The following is a 23,628-nucleotide window of genomic DNA, read 5'->3' on the forward strand; positions in this document are numbered from 1 at the left end:
AAGAAAAGGTATTATTAAAAGGGTAGAAAAATGTACAAAGGTTACTGCTGGCTTTTAAAGGTTGAATAAAAAAAAATCTAAATCTAACACAAAGTATATAATCTAATCTATTCTATTTAATAAATTAATCTCTAGTAAAACATAAAATGACTTTGCAAAATGGATAATTGAAATTAAAAACGTGGTTCCCCATAAAAAAAAACATTACCATAGTCCCCATTTAAGTGATTGTTTTTTTGTTTTTATTTATAAATGTATTTAAATTTTATTCAGCGTAGCAGTAGCATTTTTTTTGGAAATCATCCCTGTATGCTCTTTAGGACTACACAAGGTCATGGACAGAGGAATAGGTGAAAGGGACAGAGAAAAAGCTCCTCTAGGGCTAGACAACCAGGGCAGAGAAGACATTTCTAAAGCTCTAAGTCAGGACTACTACATATATTCCCTGAATAAAATGATGCCCCCAGCCAGCCCCCCCTGCAATAAAATGATGCCCCCAGCCAGCCCCCCCTGCAATAAAATGATGCCCCCAGCCAGCCCCCACTGCAATAAAATGATGCCCCCAGCCAGCCCCCCTGCAATAAAATGATGCCCCCACTGAAATAAAATGATGCACCCAGCCAGCCCCCCCTGCAATAAAATGATGCCCCCAGCCAGCCCCCCCTACAATAAAATGATGCCCCCAGCCAGCCCCCCCTGCAATAAAATGATGCCCCCAGCCAGCCCCCACTGCAATAAAATGATGCCCCCAGCCAGCCCCCACTGCAATAAAATGATGCCCCCAGCCAGCCCCCCCTGCAATAAAATGATGCCCCCAGCCAGCCCCCACTGCAATAAAATGATGCCCCCAGCCAGCCCCCACTGCAATAAAATGATGCCCCCAGCCAGCCCCCACTGCAATAAAATGTGCCTGAGGCTGTCACATACCTGTAATAAGTTAACCTGGCCCCTGCCCCTGCTCCGGTCCAGACTCCAGAATATGACATGACAGTGCTGGCGCTGGCCTGTGACAGAGGCGCTCTGTAAAACAAGGCTCCTCTCCTCAACGGCTATCTCCTCAATGAGCTTTTCGCGCCGTTGAGGGGGAGGAACCTTGTGGGGGCGGTCATGTGTACGCAACAGCGTATCAGAGGCGAGATCAGGGCATCAGCCAGACTGTGGGAGGAGCCAGAGCACAGGCTGAAGTCAGTTCGCACACTTCAGCCTGTGCGAATAGGAGTCTATTAGCAGTGCCGGGCTGGGAGGAGCTACGCCTGCACAGTGATGCATAGAGATCACTGTGCAGGATAGGGGTTTTCTTTATCGCATGTGCGATCAGGTTTAGGATAGGGGAGGTCAGGTGACGACTTCTGTGGGAGTGGTGTGCGCACAGTACACAGCAGCAGAGCTCTTAGAGAGGAGGAGGAGTGAGAAGCTAGTGACTGACGAGGTGTGGACTGGTCTGGTGACGTCAGCTGAGCTGAAATCCTGCAGTTTCTCTGGCTCTGGCTGCTCTGTCGTCGTCCGGCGTCCGCCTGGTCCTAGCTCCCTCTTGCTTGGCTGCTTACAACAATATTATAATACATACATAACAACAAGTGTACTGTATACTATACTTATAATCAATAATGAATGTATAAAATGTATAAATAATAAAACACACACACTAATAAAAATAAAATTTTAACAATTTTTTTTGTTTGCTCAATTTTTTCCTCCTTGCCCTGCCCAGCCCAGGGGGTTCACGTGCGAATTTGCACAACTGGAGGAGCCTCCACTGCTTTGTACACAGTCATGCCTGAACACTAAAGGGCCTTTCCCTAACTTTTTTAAGCACCCAATTGTCTAAAACGTATTTGTATCCTTTAGCAATCGGATGACCCTTGATTGAAACTTAGGGGCCTAGTCCAAGCCCTGAAAAACTCTCAGTCTCAGACCATTATCCCTCCTCCACAAAACTTTATAGAAGGCACTATGCATTTCCGTAGGTAGCATTCTCCTACCCTCAATTTTTCTTTGTTCTCTTGGTATTCTTAGTTAAAAGCTAAACCTAGGAGGTTCATATGCTAATTTTTTAGACCTTGAAGGCCGCCTCTAATCTAAATGCATTTTGACAGTTTGTGTTTCATATAGATAACATTGAGCTCATGCACGTGAATTTACAGAAGAGTGAGCACTGATTGGCTAAAATGCAAGTCTGTCAAAAGAACTGAAACAAGGGGGCAGTCTGCAGAGGCTTAGATACAAGGTAATTACAGAGGTAAAATGTGTATTATTATAACTGTGTTGGTTATGCAAAACTAGGAAATGGGTAATTAAGGGATTATCTTTCGTTTAAAACAACAAAAATGCTGGTGTTGACTGTCCCTTTAACTGTGGGTTCTACATCACGACATGTGTGACAGTACATGAAATAAGTAACAGTTCATAACGGCTAAGATCATGTGATAATTAAGTGCAACTCTTAAGTCCAAGAACCCTTCTGTAGTCTACATAGTATCTACTAGCCTCCCCTCTGGAGCATAAACAGATTTTATGGAAAATATTTTGTGTAAATACGTGGAAGTTCCAACGTGAAATAAATTGTAAACTCCCTGGGTATATAAAGCATCAGAAAGGCATAACATTTTTATTACCCATTATAAAGTTATAAAAGTTGGAGCAAAAGAAGACAAAAGATGGGGAAGACAAAAAAGGTGGAGAGGTTCCCCTATCTAGTCCTTATGCCTCTGTTGCATTTCTGTATGATCCTTTCCCAAAACATGTCTAATTTGTTAACTCTCTTATAACCATACTCCTCTAGGGAAAGGAATTCATTAATGAGATCAAATGAATCTTTTTCTCTTGGGGCTGCATTTGTTTTCCAAAGTCTTGCTATAAGTATTTTGGCTGCATTTAAAGCAACCTAAGCTAATTTAACATGAAGCTTGCAGTGGAATTTGGGTAGCAAATTCAAAGTGCAATTTTGGTCCAAGCTTAAAGTGCCATAAAACATGTTGAGATATGTGCATATCCTAAAAGGGCTAATTAATTTGCATAAAAAAACTGTTTAAAAATTGCTGGCAAGTATTTTAAAATAATTTTCAAAAATAAGCAAAGATACTTAAATAGCCATGCTGTTTGGAGCAGTCTGCTACACCCCCTCTTATTAGTGTTTAGGCACAGGCATTATATTTCAACTGAGTTCACAGCTTCTAGGCATGCTCCATCAGATAATCCCTATGCACTTTTGCATTCTACCAAAGCAACAATAGATATAGATACAGCCATAGAAGGAAATGTGTGTGTGTGTGTGGGGGGGGGAGGGGGTTAGAGCTTTACAATTCGTAAACTTAAAATAAAGGGTTAATGGCGAGGCACTGCTGTATAAATTTGCAGGTAAAGTAATTAAAGTATAAATTATTATATTTTGTCTCTATCCCAACTTGTTTTATGTCCCTTTAAATGCCGAACAACAAGCGCAAAGCTGTTGTACTAAATTCCAGAAAGATTGTAACCTTGGACACTCCCACCAAATATGGAGACGTGTACATTTCTCCCCACATCCCCTCCAATATTTATCTATTAATTTTGGGTTTTAAGATGATGATTTTTTAGTTTTATACTAACTGGTGTGAAATACCACTAGTTAAAATTTTATAATTGAATTCTAGAATTTTTGTGGAGGTTGATGGTTTTTTAGACAATTTTTTTTCGCGCTACACACTTTAACACTCAGCATCTCCATGCGTTTGCATGGTCTACCACTTTCTGGTTAGGCTTATGTTGCTCCAAGATGCTACCACTTAACTATAATAGCATTCAAAGTTGACTGGGGCAGATATAGTAGGGCATCAATTTCACTAACTGAGCTCTTCAGGACACCCCGTTGTACTGTTTTAGATTTCATGGCTAAGTGTAAGATTTGATGCACCTGTTTGCAATGGGTATAGCTGAAACACCTTAACTCAATAATTAATACTAGACCCCAAAATTCAAATATGGGTTTTTTATTTGAGCCAAGTGATTGCATAGTAATAACAATCACCTGGCAGCAACAGCTAGCCTCATTTTATTGTGGTCATGTCATGACTCATAGATCCATGCATACCCTGCAATGCCATATCTTTGTATACATGTATTTTTTATAACCCATACTTAAGTATTGAAATATTCAGTGTAGGCGTGGATACAATAAGCAAAAGCAGATATTTCAAATGACAAAATAAAAATAAAGGAGCTATTTGTAAACTATTTCATACACTCAAGCAAATAAAATGGATACTTGGGAAAAAAATTACATTAAAGGGGAGAAAAAAAAAATCACAGTACACTGGCCCTTTAAACCCTCAAGTGAGGATGATGAGATGTGCACAATGTATTCAGTGTTGATGGCGACCACGTGTTGTCATCTTGGGGGATTTTCAGACCTCATCAATGCCCCTCCCCTGCACTTACTCCTGCATCGATGGTGGTCTAGTGGTCCGGCATCTCCAAAAGAATCCGGGAATACCAGCGATATCACTACACATGTGCACCAAGCCCCAGGAACCCAGAAGTGCAGGCAGGGGAGCTGGATGGGAGGAGGTATTTCAATTTCAACACCCTTAAGTCCTAGAAAACCCCATGACCCACACTTAACAGTTATACCCACTTATAACAGTCCATCAAAAAGACCTGGAGACTACCAAGACTCCTTGTGTTAAAGTCTAGAAGCCACTCTTTAAAATAAAGCACCTAAATAAGTTTTACTACCCACTACCCTGTGGTAATAATGATCACCTGACATGAATAAATGTCCATTTGTGCAGATCAAAGTTACATAACTATACTGAAATGCCATTTTTTTTTACAGCTTTCACAATTGAACATTTTACCAACCAGTGGGATTATGAAGTGGCCTGGTAAGACAGTGTAATACTTTTCAGTATCATAGCATTTTCTGCTATTTAGAAATGTTACTTAAAGGGACATTGTACACTAGATGTTTTTTGCATAAATGTTTTGTAGATGGTCCATTTATATGGCCCATCTTGGAATGTTTTTGTAACAATGTATAGTTTTGCTTATTTTTTAATAACATTGTGCTTATTTTCAGACTCCTAACCAAGCCCCAAAGTTTAAGATTTATACTGAGGTATACAGATTCTAGCTGCTATTTTTTGTGTAATCTGTCCTTTCATATGCAGGGAGGGGGAGTGTCTGATGTTCCTGTTTCTCCAGCCCCTTTCAGTGGGTGTCTCAGCCTTACCTAATCAACAGTGCTAAACTGGGAGCTTCTAAGTCAGTTTTTAAAAGATTTTGTACTGGGTTTTTAGATCAGTATCTGTGCATATTCTTCTTTATAGTAGAGTCTATTACATGCAGTAATATGAAAATTGGTGTATACTTTACCTTTAAAGGCACAGTCTACCTGTTTTTTATTATTTAAAAAGATAGATAACGCCTTCACTACCCATTCCTCAGCTTTGCACAACCAACATTGTTATATTGTACTTTATAAATTCTAAGTGTGCCTGTTTCTAAGCCTTTTTAAATCTTGCACAACAGTCAGACAATGCTAGTTCATGTATGCCGTGGAGAATGATAATGCTTATACAAGCACTGATTGGCTAAAATGCAAGATTGAAAAAAGCACTGAGATAAGGGACAGTCTTCAGGGGCTTAAATACAGGTAATCATAGAGGTAAAAAGTATATTAAAGGGACAGCATACACCAGTTTTCAGATAACTGCATGTAACAGACACTACTATAAAGAAGAATATGCACAGATACTGATCTAAAAAGCCACTATAAAACCTATTAAAACTTACTTAGAAGCCTCTAGTTTAGCACTGTTGATGATGTTAGGCTAGGACACCCAGTGAAAGGGGCTGGGAAAACAAGAAGAGCAGGCAACCCCTCCCTTCCCTGCATATGAAAAGGCAGTTATCATAAACATAAGCCAGCAGGAGTCTGTAAATGCATGTCTACATCTGACACTGGGCCAGATTATGAGTGCGCTGGTATTACAAGTTAGGCATGAAGGCATTGCAGGGAACCTTTGCGTTTACAAAAGCGCACCTCCATAGGCTCCTCTGGGAGCCTCGTTTTCATGCCCTGAGACATGGCTGAGAACCTAGCGCTGGGGGGTAAGTAGCACAGAGATGGGAAGCAAATATTAAATTAGCCGGCTGCCGGCCTGCGTGGCCCCTAGCAAGCGCAAGGCCTAAGACGGCTGCCTAATTGCCCTAATTAGAGAGCCGCCACTGCACATAAATATATATACGTATATAAGCATACGAGGGCGAATTTGCCCGTTTATGGACACACAATAAATTACAGCTTCACTTGTAATCTAGCCCACTGTTGGGCTTGGTTATGAGTCTGAAAATCTGCACAATGTTATTAAAAAATAAGCAAAACTATACATTTTTACAAAAACACTACTAGTTAGCTTATATAAATACATCATCTACAAAACAGTTATGCAAAGAAAAATCTAGTGTACAATGTCCCTTTAATATAAGAGTGTTGCTTAAGAAAAACTGGGGAATGGGTAATAAAGGGATTATCTATTTTTTTAAACAATAATAATTTTCAACTAGACTTTCCCTTTAAGCTGTCCAAAGCACAAATGCATGATTTAACATAAATTTATTTGACGGTAATTTGTGCAATGAACACTGAAATGATTTAATATTAGTGCATTTAGCTTAATATTTGGCTTAATTAGCTGGGTGGTCAGCAAAATCAGCCGGTGGTGTGCTTATAAATCAGATCCTGTGGAGAACAATGAGGATAACTCTTTCTTTTTACTTTAGAGTTTAGGAAAACCACACACAATATTGTTCACAACCTTGTTTATTAACATTTTATTTAAAAAATGCATCTTTTCCCACAATTTTTGTTGCAGTTTTCTCACGTCACAATATATTTAATTTGATGCTACTGAAAAACTACAGTAGGACTTAAATGTGAGCAGCATCTAAAAATTGCAAAAGCTCAGCACTGGGGTGGAAATTGTTTAGCAGTTAAAGAGTTAGTAGCAGTGTGGGTAGGGCTGGATATATAGTAAGGCAGAGTAGGCATGTACCTACAGGTGCCTTCCATAGAGGGGTGCCTGTCACTGCCTATTATAAATACTAGTCAGCCAGTAACCTTAAAGGGACACTGAACCCAATTTTTTTCTTTTGTGATTCAGATAGAGCATTCAATTTTAAGCAACTTTCTAATTTACTCCTATTATCAAATTTTCTTCATTCTCTTGGAATCTTTATTTGAAAAGCAAGAATGTAAGTTTAGATGCCGGCCCATTTTTGGTGAACAACCTGGGTTGTTCTTGCTGATTGGTGGATAAATTCACCCACCAATAAACAAGTGCTGTCCAGAATCTGAAACAAAAAAATAGCTTAGATGTCCTCTTTTTCAAATAAAGATAGCAAGAGAACGAATAAAAATTGATAATAGGAGTAAATTAGAAAGTTGCTTAAAATTTCATGCTCTATCTGAATCATGAAAGAAAAAAAATTGTGTTCAGTGTCCCTTTAACTAAGATTGCCGTTGCCAGTACAATAACAGCACTGCATGTGAGCACGGACATCTTTTTTAAGCTTGCCACGAGTATAAAATCAGGCCCTGAGTGTGTGTGTGTGTGTGTGGGGGGGGGGGGGCTGGCAGTTAGGAAGGTATTGGCTGTGGTGGCTACTGACAGGGGGTTAACAGTGATAGGGTTATGGTGTTTTAGGAAAAAATTATAGGGGATTGGGCATTTAGGGGAGTAAAACAAGTGCAAAGTTGTGTCGCTTAGGGGGGTGTTTGCAACTGATTATCTGGCACTTCAGGGGGTATTTGTCATGGAGGGTTCATGTACTAGATTTATTTGAGTGGGAGCTATACATTGCTGAATCACAAACCACTTTGTTAGCTTTTGCGAAGCCAAGGTGTTTTGCATTTTTTGTGTGTGTAAAACAAACATATCCAATATGCCATAAAAGTACAGGCATAATCAGAATGTATTTATAGCATGCAATAAATATCATACTACTTGATCTTATGCTCTTCTTATGATCAAAATATGGTATGTGTATGCAACACTGAAATTGTAAATAAGATGAGTCTAGAAAAAAAAGGCTCTATCACAGGGGTAAGAAGAAATGGCTCATCAGTTAAAGGGATACTGAACCCAAATTGTTTCTACAACTTTCGAATTTACTCCTAATGTCAAATTTTCTTCATTCTCTTGGTATCCTTATTTGAAAAAGCAGTAATGTTAGCTTACGAGCTAAATGTAGCCACCATTCAGCAGGCGCTATCCAGGGTGCTGAACCAAAAATGGGTTGTCTCCTATGCTTACATTCCTGCTTTTTCAAATAAGGATATACCAAGAGAACGAAGAAAACTTGATAATAGGAGTAAATTAGAAAGTTGCTTAAAATTGCATGCTCTATCTGAATAATGAAAGAAAAAAATGTGGGTTCAGTGTCCCTTTAAGGAGTTAAAAAAATCTTAGAATTGTTTCAGTACCATAGGAACCCAACTGGTTAACCTGCGTCTGAATGAACAGGCACGTTTTTCTCATTTAAAATAAAGCCAAACTGATTTTTATTTACTGCCATATACACATTTCACAGTTTGCTATTAAAACTACAATGGGTGGGTCCTCGGGTAAACGCATGGCTTTCTTTTTTATTAACAAAAAACTTCAGAGTTCACTAGATAACACGTTTATATAATAAAAAAAAAAATCTATTTTCCGTTTGCTTTATTAAACTAAACGATATAAAAAAAAAGCCTTTACTAAAACAGAATGTAAAATATCTGAATGTGCCCTGTATCACATGGTAAATAATGAAACAACAGACGTAGCCTGAGGCGGATACTAGGCCCATATAAGGCAAGACATAAACACACTCATATGATCCATACACTCACTCCCGCTCCGCCCCTCGAGGTCTCATTTATAACAGTCTAAGATACCAGATCTACTGCAGGGCGGCCTCTCTAGGTAGGTGGTATTTATTTTCACAGGGGGTTAATTAGCTGTTGATGTTTCATTTCAAATGCATGTTTTTAACCATTAAATAATTTTAACATAGATAAACCAATGTCTTTAAAATTAATTTTATGTAATAAGCTTTCTTTGGCAGGCAATGAGTTAATGTACCCTGTTTGTTTAAGTACAGCTAGTAAAAAAATGAACCATATAAAACATGTTTATGGATACAGTAGTGTGTGAAAATGTAATGCGTGTTCATCACAGATTAATGAAAGGGAGAATTGTCACTGGCTGGGTGGGAGGGCTGACATGAGCACTAATTTCCAATGTGTTAGAGATTCTTCCAGAGCCTCAGCCCCAGCTCCTGTCATTTTAATACGCTGCTTCTCTGTAAACAGGGTAGACCCCAATATCTGGTTGCCAGCTGTCTCATTACACAAGGGCTTTTACTAAACAGGATCACTCCAGAGGTAAGGTTCATCTATAACTCATTATAGATATAGAGCAAGTCCATATTAATGAACATTCTGCTGATTAGAGCTGTACTATTTTAGTTCAGAGGCAAAGATAATACCTCTATTTACATCCACTCTCATCTGCCTAACAATAAATCCCCTGGTAACACGACAAGAAGACGACATGTTTTTCTCTTACATTTGTATTATTATTTAATATGGCATCAATGAAAACTATCATTTTGTTTTGATGTGTTTGAATTTTCTATAGTAGTTAGAATTGTGTTTATACTTTATAGACATCCATTATTTTATTTAATATGATTACACATTCACATACATAACATGATATGCTCAGTAAAGTTTGCATTCTGATTTAGGCTTATATTAATAAATGTTTATTAGATTCTGTGGCATAGTAATAGCATTAATGCATTTGCTAGATAATATATATATTATTTTGTGTTATGGTGTTTATTAAGTATTTTATAGTGTAACATAAATTGCACCAATAACAATTTATTGTCATATAGTGGTAGTTTGATAAATATGTTTGATGTTCAGACAGCCAACATATACAAAAAAGCTCAAAATTATTCTTCATATTGTTAAATAGAGTTTGCATCTTATTGCTTATAACATTCAGGATCCAAATGGTGTAACAATTTTCACAGCCTTTGTAAACTTACAGTGAACAAAGCAGCCCTAGCATTATATTATCAAAGGTTAGATTTTAATAATTGCTTTTCTAGAAACTTGTTTTTTTTCTGAATCTCAGATTATTTTGGTGCAGTGGAAATGTGTAAATAAATCATTATAGAGCAAGAAGACCCTTATTTTATGGGGGGAGTGCTTTTCCCACATCAGAAAAAAATCATTTTAAAAACAGCAAGTGTATCTTATCTTTCCAGATGGTTTAAAAGGATCAACATTCACTGTAATATATTATTAGTTGAAATACATTTTGTTAGTTGTACTGATACTTTTGTAGAAATATAAAGTTGATGTTTTGAACCTCTGTGTGTGTATGTAACATATAAATGCAATAATACCTAAGACCTTTGATAAAATACCTTTCCTTTAATAAAATGAAACCAAAAGGGAAATACAATATTATAATGGGTTGGGTCTGATATAACTGGAGATGGGTAAAAAGACAATTGGGTTAGAGGAAAAGGGAAACAAGTAACGCAGAGAATCCTTGTAATGCCAGACTCCATGATTCCGCCCTAGATTGGCAAAATAACCATTAAAGGGGCGTTAATATGTTTTGTATTTTCTTTGTTGCATCTAAGACATTGTTTTTCTATATGTTAAAGATGTTACATTTTTATTTATTTTATTTTTTTAATTAATTTTCCTGTATGGAGAAAAATAACACTTTTGTTATGGTTGTGACGCTTGTCACTGTTCACCAATAGAAATGCAGGATTTTTGCTTTTAGCCAATGAGCTTAGCCCATGGATCAGTATTATCCAGTATCACAGTAAAATGATTAAAACATGTCTCTTTCATATTGCATATTGCAAATATTTCCTCTAAAAACAATGTTGCAGTTATTGTATTCTGAATGTTTTTGCACTTATAATAATTGAGCTGAAGTTATTAAGCACAATTTGAAATTATTGTATCTAAAGGTAACATTTTAATGATAGTTTATTAAAACTTTATTGATAACCATTAACATTATGCTTATCTCGTTTTCATATTTACTAAATAACCTCTAGATAAGTGTAGTAATAATTCATGCAGATAATATTGCATGCAAACCTTGTTAAGTATAAACAAGCAGATCAATACCAATTAGAAATGATTTGAAGATTACATCATTTAAGCTCATTAAAAATAGACCATATTAGGAGAATATACCCATGTTATGGAAATTATATAAGAAAACATCCTCAGTACTTAGATTTAGGCTTCTTTACAGGCATTTATCATTGAAGCTCCTAGGCTATTTTCCATAGTTTTTCTTTTTAGTGTGTGTATGTGTGCATGTGAATAAAGGAAAGGCAGATGGCTGTATAATGACATGGGTTGTCATGGCGACGCTTCGGGTTTGGCCATTAGGCCTGCAGTTTGTATAGTGTAGTGTTAATGCAAAATGTCTTTCATTAGTCTCCTTTTTATTCTCTGTATGCCAAACTGCAGAATAAATCTCTCTGCACAGCCAAAAAAAAAAAAAAAAAGAATATTAATAAATCTCTCTGCACAGCCAAAAAAAAAAAAAAAAAAGAATATTTTATAGATTACATGTTGCCAACTGGAGAAAAAAGGGTGGAAGTGCTAAATATACAGTATGTGATTTGGTTACTTTAGGGCATCTTAAAAGCTTGGCTAAGTTACCTAAATTTCGTTACGCAAACACGGGCATGTGTAGACACAGTGCAATCATTGTATGTGGATTTTATGTTAAAGTGGGCATGAAACACGAATTGTTGCTTTCATGATTCAAATAGAGGATACAATTTTAAATTAAAATAATTCCAATTTTACTTTTTTTTTCTCCATTATTCTTGTTTTCCTTTGTTGAGGGCGTAGCAATGCACTAGAGGGAGTTGGCTGAACACAGACTGTCAATGGCACAAGGCATACGTGTTCAGCCACCAATCAGCAGTTAGTTTCCCTGTAGTGCGATGCTGCTACTACTAGGCCCACCTAGGTGTGCTTTTCAACGAAGGATATTATTATTTTTAGTATTATTATATATTTATAAAGTGCTAACAAATTCTGCAGCGCTGCCCATGGGTACAAAAGCACAACAATAATACATTATTTTTTAAGAGACAAGACAAAATGAATCAAACAAATACAGGAGGAATTGAGGGCCCTATTCCTGTGGGAACTTACAATCCAGAAGGGTAGGAGGGTGAGAAACAGGAGGTGGGGACTGCAAAATGCGAGAATAAGGTTTTATGAGGGCAATTATAAGGCAAGTGGAATTCATTTGTTACTGAGTTGGGTAATAGGCTTCCCTGAATAAAAATGTTTTTAGGGAGCATTTAAAGAAGGACAGATTGGGGGAGAGTCTGACAGCACAGGGAAGTGCATTCCAGAGGGTAGGTGCCGCACGAGAGAAGTCCTGCAGTCTAGCATGAGAGGAGATGAGGTAGAAGATACAAGGAGCAGGTCATTGTTGGACCTTAGAGGACAGGCTGGAGTATATTTGTTGATTAGTGAGGACAGGTAGGGGGGCAGTGTTGGTAAGGGATTTGTAGATCAGGGTGAGAATTTTTTATTTAATTCTGCTGTGAATGAGGAGCCAGTGGAGGAACTCGCAGAGAGGTGCAGCAGATACAGAGCGTCAGGAAATGTGGATTAGCCTGGCAGAGGCATTTAGGTTGGATTAAAAGATGGAGAGAGAAAGTCTAGTTAGAAGTTTATTACAGTAGTCAAGTTTGGAAATTAGCAGGGATTGGATTAGCTGCTTAGTGGTGTCAGTGCTCAGAAACATGACTTTTAGAGATATTGCATAGGTGGTGGCGGCAGGATGACGAGAACAATTGGATATGGAGTATGACGGACAGATTGGAGTCAAGTGTAACTCCGGGGCAGCGATCTTGGGGTGATGGGGAGATACTAGTGCCACCAACAATGATAGAAAGGTTAGAGACCGGGGGAAGAGTTAGAGGGGGGGGGGGGTTAAAAGGCACTCAGTCTTGGCCATGTTAATTTTTAGGTGGTGAGAGGCCATCCAGGAAGAAATTTCAGATAAGCAGTCACTGACTTGAGGATCGAAGGAGAGAGAGCAGTTGTAGAAAGGAAGATCTGAGTATCATCAGCATAGAGGGTTTATTTGAAGCCATAGTTGTTGATAAGTTTACCCAGTGAAGAAGTATACATAGAGAAGAGTAGAGGACCCAGGACAGAGCCTTGAGGTACTCCAACAGACAAAGGCATTGAAGAGGAGGAGTCACCAGCAAATGAGACAGAAAATGACCTATTAGAGAGACAAGATTGGATCCAGGAGAGGGCAGTGTCACAGAGCCCAAGAGAGCAGAGAGTCTGTAGGAGGAGGGGATGGTCAACGGTGTCAAAGGCAGCAGAGGTCAAGTAAGATGTATAAGTAGTGGGCGTTGTTTTAGCAGAAAGCAAATTGCTAGTAACCTTGGTGAGGGCAGTCTCAGTTGAGTGTTGGAGACCTAATCCAGATTGCAGAGTGTCAAGAAAGGAGTTGGAGGAGAGGAAGCGGGTTAGGCAGGGGTTTTTAAACTAGCGGAAGCAGTGATACGGGGCAGTAATTTGGAGGAGAATTTAGGTTGAGGGAGGATTTTATGAGGATGGGGGTAATTTTTGCATTTTTGAAAGAATATGGGAATGAACCGGTAGTAAGGGATAGGTTATCAAAGCAAATTAGATAATAAAAGGGACAGTCTAGTCAAAATATAATTTTCATGATTCAGATAGGGCATGCAGTTTTAATGAAATGTACTTTTATTATTAAATTTGCTTTGGTCTCTTGGTACTCTTTGTTGAAAGCTAAACCTAGGTAGGCTCATATGCTAATTTCAAAGGCTTTAAAGGCCCTTTCTTATCTCAGTGCATTTTGACAGTTTTTCACAGCTAGATAGTGTTAGTTCATGTGTACCATATAGATAATATTGTGCTCACTCCCGTAAAGTTATTTAAGAGTCAGCACTGATTGGCTTAAGTGCAAGTCTGTCAAAAGAACTAAAATAAGGGGGCAGTCTGCAGAGGCTTAGATACAAGGTAATCACAAAGGTAAAAAGTATATTAAAGTGATTGTAACGTTTAATGAATTACTGCCCAGTATCTAAAAATAATGTTAAAAACAGGGGCACTTTAATTTAATTAAACTTTACAAAGACGCTTAATTTATTTTAGTTAGTCGCTCCCCATAAGAGTGGAACTTTACCATCACTAAAAATAAAGTGGACTTTCAGTGATGAGTTTCTAAAAAACCGTGGGCCCTCGCTAAAGTTAGCACCTCCGGCCACCAGTCAGTTGTTTGCCATCTTGGAATTCTTAGAACTGTGTATTTCAGTTCATGTTCTGACCTAGGCATTTTTTAATTGTTCCCTTCATTGAGTAATACTGAAGTTTTCTACCAAAGGATTCTGAAATTTGTGTGTGTTTTTTGGACTGTAAATATTATTGCACACAAGCAGGACCACAACACCCAGAATCCCTCAGAAAATAACTCAGCTATTTACATTTGGCATTTGTGTGCCAGAGCAGTGGATATCCTCTTATCTGTTGTCAAATAACATCATTTAAAAAATCCAATAATTTCCGTTTCCCTACAGACTGTGTAATGTCATAGGGCTGGTAAGATGCCTGGCCTGAGATATAAATATCACACGTCTCATTCACTAGTGCATTCAGCAAAGTTAAAACTCATTATTCATCTGGTTTGTGGAAAACCTTAAAGGGATATGAAAACCATTTTTTTTTTCTTTCATGAATCAGATACAATTTTAAACAACATTACAATGTACTCCTGTTATCTTATTTGTTTTGTTCTATTGGCATCCTGTGTTGAAAGGGATACCTAGGTAGGCTGAGGAACTGCTGATTGGTGGCTGTACATATATGCTTCATGTTTTTGGCTCACCCAGAGCATTAACTAGCTTCCAACAATGTATTGCTGCTTTTTCAACAAAGGATGCCAAGAAAATGAAGCAAAATAGATTATAGAAGTAAATGAGAAATTTGTTTAAAATTGTATTCTCTGTCTGAATCAGGAAAGATAATGTTTGGGTTTCATGTCCCTTTAAGTAAGTATGGGATATTTTACAGGTAAAAAATAACAGAAAAACACATGCATAACTAATAACAAGTGTTAAAGGATCATGAAAGCCAAAATTACCTAGGTAGGTTTAGAAGCAACAATGTATTACTGGGTGCTAGCTGGTGGCTACACACGTGTCCCCTTGTAATTGGCTCACCAGATGTGTTCAGTGCATTGCTTGTCTGTGATTGCGATTAATGAAAGAGAACTGGCACATGTCAATTATAGGACCATTTTTCACCAAACCGAAAATGCACCCTGCTGACTTATCAAGGCTAACTATGCTACATATCTATCTAATTGGGTTTATAAGATAACAACTGCAAAACTAGACACTTTATACTAACATTATGACATCCACTAGCCTTCTTGTCTGTGGACTAAAGCCCAGATTGTCTCCTCCAAATAAGGTAAAGTGTGGGTGGAGTTTGGCTATTAAAAAATAATTGCAGTAAAAAAGACGTTCAATTTGTTTTAAAAATGTTAAGACTTGGCTGATGTGTTTTATTCTATAGGAACACAACATTAAAGGGACATTAAACACTAAATACATGCTAGATAGAATGAGGCATTCAAAGAAAAGATTAGTCCATGACTAACATGTAGATGTATTTTTTAAAGTTTCATTAGTTGTTTAAAAAGTGACAAAATAAGTGTAAAGTTTTAGTGTCTATAAAACACTGGGAGCTGCCATGTTGTAACTTGTGTTACCTTCTCTGCTGTGGCCAATCAGGGACAGTTATACATAGGTCACTAGAGTATCTAGCCAATGGTTGTGTGGAATATAACAGTGTTCTGCACTTCCATTTCTAACAGGAACTGAAAAGCTCACAATTTCAGAATGGAATTACAGGCAAAGAGGACAAAATAAATAATGAAAGTATATTGCAGAGCTGTTTTATATATACAATTTATCATTTTATATTCCCATCTCAAAGTGTTTAATGTCCCTTTAATGTTTTCTAATTACAAGGTGTTTTACTGCCCCTTTAACTGAAAAAGGGATATATCTGCTATTACTGTAGTATGGCTGAACCTTTGTATGTATTTGTACTGGATTTAGAAGGTTTTAAGAGCTAGACAATTTGTGCAGAGTGTTTGCAGATACAAACATGTTTTCAGGGATCATTGCATGTTTAAGTTTTGCCTACATTTTTCATTAGTCACAGATGAAAAATTATATTTGTTTGAAATGAAAAACATCAAAGAATTCTATGAATTCCCAATACAGGAAATCATGCTGCTGTAAGGAATCTCTGGCTGGTAATGCCCATAGGGACTTTGGAATTTGTTTTTAATTTTATTTTTTTAATCTAAGTAATAGGATATTAATTTGCTGAAACCAGGAAAATATTTACACAATTACATTATCTGCAATAAATTACTAATATTAAAACGCCAACTGGAATATACATATATAAAAGTATGTGTATATATATATATATATATATATATATATATATATATATATATATATATATATATATATATATATACATACATATATACACAGATTTATTAGAACATAATATATATTAAAGTAATGGTAAATCTGAATATTTAAAAAAAAAAAAGCTAGGATTTACCATAACTGTTGTAGACAAACCTCTACTCTAAATTTTTCAAGACTCATTATCCTCAGGCATGGTACCCCAGGATTGGCGTAAAGCTGATGTGGTGCCACTCTTCAAAAAGGGAAGCAGGGATGATCCAGAAAGCTATAGACCAGTTAGTCTGACATCAATAGTGGGGAAGATATTTGAAGGGATTATAAGGGATTATATTGACGAGCATATTCGTGTAAACAAGATTATGAGTTCTAATCAGCATGGTTTTAGGAGAAATAGATCATGTCAAACTAATTTAATTAGATTCTACGAGGAAGTAAGTAAAAATATAGATAAAGGGGGATCAGTTGATGTGATATACTTAGATTTTGCAAAGGCATTTGATACAGTGCCACATGAGAGATTAATGCACAAAATAAAGGGACTGGGAATAGCTGAAAATGTTATCTCATGGATAAATAACCGGATAAAAGATAGGGAGCAACGAGTAGTAGTAAATGGATCATACTCAGATTGGTCAGATTGGTCAAAGGTAATCAGTGGAGTCCCCCAGGGATCAGTACTGGGCCCTGTTCTTTTTAATATTTTTATAAATGACTTGGAGCAAGGACTAAATAGCGACATCTCTATTTTTGCAGATGATACTAAGTTAAGTAAGGTCATTAGGTCAGAGCAGGATGAACTTTCATTACAAAGGGATGTGCAAAAATTAGAAGTATGGGCAAGTAAATGGAAAATGAGATTTAATACGGAAAAATGCAAGGTTATACATTTTGGAAGTAAAAATAAGCAGGCAACGTATTTTTTAAATGGGACAAGACTTAGCCAAACAGAGGAGGAAAGGGATTTGGGAGTAGTAATAGATAACAAGCTAAAGATGGGTGCACAATGCAGGACAGCGGCTTCATAAGCTAATAAGATACTAGCATGTATTAAAAGAGGCATTGATTCAAGGGAGGAAAGCATAATTCTATCACTATATAAAGCCCTGGTAAGAACTCACCTTGAGTATGGAGTGCAGTTCTGGGGACCGATCGCAAAAAAAGATATTGCAGAACTAGAAAAAGTTCAGAGAAGGGCCACAAATATAATAAGGGGATTGGAGAAATTAACCTATGAGGAGAGGCTAGCCAAACTGGGTCTGTTTTCTTTAGAAAAAATGTGCTTGAGAGGTGACATGATTACTTTATATAAATATATTTAAGGCCCATATTCAGAGTTGGCAGAAGCTCTGTTTATTCCAAGAAAATTGTTTCTGACAAGAGGTCACAATTTAAGGTTGGAGGAAAGGAGATTTAATCTCCTGCAACGGAAACGTTTTTTTCACTGTAAGAGCAATAAAATTTGTGGAACTCATTACCAAAGGAGGTAGTGAATGCCAATACCCTAGATACATTTAAAAATAGTCTGGATACATTTCTGTATATAAACAAAATTCATGGATATGATTGCTAGTATTAAATGGGTCACCTTTTTAGTGGGGTTATTTAAGCATAACTGGACCTTTTTGTTAGTATTTTAGATTTGTATAGGTTGAACTTGATGGACTTCAGTCTTTTTTCAACCTTATCTACTATGTTACTATATAACTAAGAATAAAAAGGACTTTCAGTGATCAGTTAGTGATTTTGTAAAAACAAAAGGGTTCTAAACTTGGTCTTTCTGAGGCGCCGCTGTCTCCTTGCAATACTCAGCAGCTCCGGCTGCCCACGGCACAGCGCTCTTTTCTCAATGAGGTGGTGGCGTTTCCACCTCTGTATTCTTGCATAGCTATTGGTTTAGAATACTGTCATATGACTAGCACGACTATTGGGTGTTTTTAAACTCTCAGATTTACCATCACTTTAAAAACAAAAGTGTAGGAGCTACAGTAAAATATGTATATGCGCATGTACCAATAAATAAAGTAATATTAAAAGGGATCCATAAAAAATAGTGATATTAGAAAAAGTGTCTGATAATTGTCAGAAAAAGTGTCCAAGTGTCCTTGTATAATAAACATCACATGTAAAGTCCTCCAAAGACCTTATAGATGTGGATTCCTAAAAATGAAAAGTGTACATAGTGTAGAACTATTATAAAAATATAACCCCAAATGTAAAATGAGGCTTACCAGATAAACAAAGTGTGACAATACTATACTAGGAAACTCGAGCAGCACCAATAATCACCCCGTTTGGCCCTAGATGGTGCCTTTTACAATTTCATTATCATTTAGTTTATAAAGGTCTAGATTACAAGTGGAGTGCAATATTGCGCTTTTGCGAGTGCAATATTTGTGCTCCACTTAGTAATACAAGTTAGGCGCAATTTGAGCGCGGTCTCGCATTCACATTTCCTGAAAGCCTTGAAATCACAAGATTGCGCTTCCATAGGCTCTAATGGGAGCCTCGTACTCATGCCGTCAGACATGGCAAAGCACCTAGTGCAGCCCAGGGGGTAATTCGTGCAACGTTGGGCAGCAAAATAAAAATGTATATGAATATATACATATATATTTGTGTTTATAGTGAAAATACAGTCCACATTTACATCTATGTAAAGGCACTTTACAATGGCGCTTCTTTTTTTAAATAGTTACCATTTTCTACTGTAAACTTACCGTTGATGCTCCGCCCGCATCTCCTACTGTAGCTAACATATTGATGACGAATCCTCCAATTGTTGTGTGCCTCACGAGCTGGAAGCCAAAGGGGGCACGCAACGATTGGAGGAAGCCGGATTCGCATCGATATGCTCAGAAGGAGATGCAGGCGGAGGATCGGTGGTATGTTTAGCGTAACAAAATGGTAAGTATTTATTTAAAAAAGAAGCGTCTTTGTAAAGTCATTAAACTTAACAATCACTTTAATGAAATATTAAAGTTATTTTTTCTTAAAAATCAATAATATATATCAACAATTAGAGGGACATAAAAGTTCAAAAAGAAAATCTAATATGTTACAGCATTTTATTATTGCACCACTGCTTGTATATAACTATGTGTTTAACCCCTGCAAAGGAATTAAACACATAGTCAAAGTCAGCTCCAGAGCTACAGTGCATTACTGGGAGCAAGCTAAACACATCTGGTGAGCCAATGATAAAAGTAAAATGCGTGTAGCCATCAGTCACCTTGTAGCTCCCAGTAGTGCATTGCTGCTGAGGATATGTAAGCATGCTTTTCAACTAAGGATAACAAGAGAACAAAGTAAATTTGATAATAGAAGTTAAAGGGATAGGAAAGTCAAAATTAAACTTATATGATTCAGATAAAAAATGAATTTGAAAGTGTCTTAAAATTACATGCTCTATTTTCAAATATTCTTTGTTCTCTTTGTATCCCTTGTTGAAAAAAGAATACACATACATCCTACACTAGTGGGAGCTAGCTGCTGATTGGTGCCTGCTCACATTTGTCTCTTCTGATTGGCTAAACTATGTTTTTAGCTAGCTGTCAGCAGTGCAATGCTGTTCGCTCATCAAAAGATATCAAGATATTGAATCAAATTTGCTAACAAACGCCTAGATTAGAGTTCTGCGTTAGCCGTCAAAACCTGCGTTAGGGGGTCCTAACGCTGGTTTTGGCCGCCCGCTGGTATTTAGAGTCAGTCAGGAAAGGATCTAACGCTCACTATGCAGCCGCGACTTTTCCATACCGCAGATCCCCTTACGTCAATTGTGTATCCTATCTTTTCAATGGGATCTTTCTAGCGCCGGTATTTAGAGTCTTGGCTGAAGTGAGCGTTAGAAATCTAACGACAAAACTCCAGCCGCAGAGAAAAGCCAGGAGTTAAGAGCTTTCTGGGCTAACGCCGGTCCATAAAGCTCTTAACTACTGTGCTCTAAAGTACACTAACACCCATAAACTACCTATGTACCCCTAAACCGAGGCCCCCCCACATCGCCGTCACTCTATTCAATTTTTTTAACCTTTAATCTGCCGATCGCACACCACCGCAACCTACGTTATCCCTATGTACCCCTAATCTGCTGCCCCTAACACCGCCGACCCCTATATTATATTTATTAACCACTAATCTTCCGCCCCCAACGTCGCCGCCACCTACCTACAATTATTAACCCCTAATCTGCCGACCGGACCTCACCGCTACTCTATTACATTTATTAACCCCTAAAGCTAAGCCTAACCCTAACACCCCCCTAAGTTAAATATAATTTTTATCTAACGAAATAAATTAACTCTTAAATAAATTATTCCTATTTAAAGCTAAAGTAAAATAAACCCTAATATAGCTACAATATAAATTATAATTATATTGTAGCTATTTTAGGATTAATATTTATTTTACAGGCAACTTTGTATTTATTTTAACCAGGTACAATAGCTATTAAATAGTTAATAACTATTTAATAGCTACCTAGTTAAAATAATTACAAAATTACCTGTAAAATAAATCCTAACCTAAGTTACAATTAAACCTAACACTACACTATCAATAAATTAATTATATAAAATACCTACAATTATCTACAATTAAACCTAACACTACACTATCAATAAATTAATTAAATAAATACCTACAAATAAATACAATTAAATAAACTAACTAAAGTACAAAAAAAATAAAAAAGAACTAAGTTACAAAAAATAAAAAAATAATTTACAAACATTATAAAAAGATTACAACAATTTTAAGCTAATTACACCTACTCTAAGCCCCCTAATAAAATAACAAAGCCCCCCAAAATAAAAAAATGCCCTACCCTATTCTAAAATACAAATAGAAAAGCTCTTTTACCTTACCAGCCCTTAAAAGGGCCTTTTGCAGGGTATGCCCCAAAGAATTCTGCTCTTTTTCCTGTAAAAAAACCACATATAATACCCCCCCCAACATTACAACCCACCACCCACATACCCCTAATCTAACCCAAACCCCCCTTAAATAAACCTAACACTAAGCCCCTGAAGATCTCCCTACCTTATCTTCACCACGCCGGGTATCTGATCCGTCCAGAGGAGGCTCAGAAGTCTTAATCCAAGCCCAAGCGGGGGCTGAAGACATCCATCATCGGGCTGAAGAGGTCCATCATCGGGCTGAAGAGATCCATCATCCGGCTGAAGAGGTCCATCATCGGGCTGAAGTCTTCTATCAAGCGGCATCTTCTTTCTTCCGGATCCATCTTCATCCCGCCGACGCGGAATATCTATCCTGGCCGACTACTTCCCGATAGAATGCAAGCTCAATCTGATTGGCTGATTGGATCAGCCAATCGGATTGAACTTGAATCTGATTGGCTGATTCCATCAGCCAATCAGAATTTTCCTACCTTAATTCCGATTGGCTGATAGAATCCTCCTCTGGACGGATCGGTGATACCCGGCGTGGTGAAGACAAGGTAGGGAGATCTTCAGGGGCTTAGTGTTAAGGGGGGTTTGGGTTAGATTAGGGGTATGTGGGTGGTGGGTTGTAATGTTGGGGGGGGGTATTGTATGTTTTTTTTTACAGGCAAAAGAGCAGAATTCTTTGGGTCATGCCCCGCAAAAGGACCTATTAAGGGCTGGTAAGGTAAAAGAGCTTTTCTATTTGTATTTTAGAATAGGGTAGGGCATTTTTTTTATTTTGGGGGGCTTTGTTCTTTTATTAGGGGGCTTAGAGTAGATGTAATTAGCTTAAAATTGTTGTAATATTTTTCTAATGTTTATAAATTATTTTTTTATTTTTTTGTAACTTAGTTCGTTTTTTATTTTTTGTACTTTAGTTAGTTTATTTAATTGTGTTTAATTGTAGGTATTTGTATGTAATTATTGATAGTGTAGTGTTAGGTTTAATTGTAACTTAGGTTAGGATTAATTTTACAGGTAATTTTGTAATTATTTTAACTAGGTAGCTATTAAATAGTTATTAACTATTTAATAGCTATTGTACCTGGTTAAAATAAATACAAAGTTGCCTGTAAAATAAATATAAATCCTAAAATAGCTACAATATAATTATAATTTATATTATAGCTATATTAGGGTTTATTTTACAGGTAAGTATTTAGCTTTAAATAGGAATAATTTATTTAATAAGAGTTAATTTATTTTGTTAGATAAAAATTATATTTAACTTAGGGGGGTGTTAGTGTTAGGGTTAGGCTTAGCTTTAGGGGTTAATAAATTTAATAGAGTAGCGGTGAGGTCCGGTCGGCAGATTAGGGGTTAATACTTGAAGTTAGGTGTCGGTGATGTTAGGGAGGGCAGATTAGGGGTTAATACTATTTATTATAGGGTTATTGAGGCGGGAGTGAGGCGGATTAGGGGTTAATAACTTTATTATAGTAGCGGTGAGGTCCGGTCGGCAGATTAGGGGTTAATAAGTGTAGGTAGGTGGCGGCGACGTTGGGGGCGGCAGATTAGGGGTTAATAAATATAATATAGGGGTCTGCGGTGTTAGGGGCAGCAGATTAGGGGTACATAGGGATAACGTAGGTGGCGGCGGTGTACGGAGCGGCAGATTAGGGGTTAAAAATAAAATACAGGGGTCAGCGATAGCGGGGGCTTGTTTTGCAATTTACACGTTTTAAACTTTTAATGCTGCTCCTTGATTAATAAAATGGCCGCCAAACTCCTCATTCGCATGAAATCATCGTTCCAGAGTGTACAGTACTATCCTCTGAACCAGTTTGCAATACAGGTACATATTCTAAAATCCAAATTTATTCTAAAATCCACACTTTTTAATTAATATTTTCTTTTTAAATAAACTTTACATAAACTACTATTTCCCCTGCCTCTAAGTCACAAAAGTATTACAAATTATATAAAACTACCAGTAGGCTGCATGTATAAGCTGTATTAAGACATTTATATTTCCTAAATGACATAAGATATTGTTGTTTACACTTGGTCCCATCCCCTCCCCCAACTGTCCCATTTTAAAGATGGAAATATTCCAAAATCCAAACCTTTTCCGGTACCAAGCAGTTTGGAT

The 23,628-nt window shown here is 37.2% G+C and overlaps 1 protein-coding gene across 3 annotated transcripts in view; it reads left to right on the forward strand.

Moving 5' to 3' along the window:
- The first annotated feature begins 2,143 nt into the window (after positions 1 to 2,143).
- The window catches only part of PRNP (prion protein), a 103,220-nt gene continuing 81,735 nt past the window's right edge, over positions 2,144 to 23,628 (forward strand). Inside the window, exons 1-3 of one of the 3 annotated variants that reach the window (XM_053718191.1) lie at positions 2,144 to 2,227; positions 4,814 to 4,862; positions 9,335 to 9,406. The gene's annotated coding sequence lies outside the window, so the exon portion shown is untranslated. Of the gene's footprint in view, positions 2,228 to 4,813; positions 4,863 to 8,869; positions 8,946 to 9,334; positions 9,407 to 23,628 lie in introns of those variants that run through there. The other 2 variants (XM_053718190.1, XM_053718192.1) reach the window with 2 other exon arrangements.

Source organism: Bombina bombina, chromosome 6 (assembly GCF_027579735.1).
Source record: "Bombina bombina isolate aBomBom1 chromosome 6, aBomBom1.pri, whole genome shotgun sequence".
Classification (NCBI taxonomy): domain Eukaryota; kingdom Metazoa; phylum Chordata; class Amphibia; order Anura; family Bombinatoridae; genus Bombina; species Bombina bombina.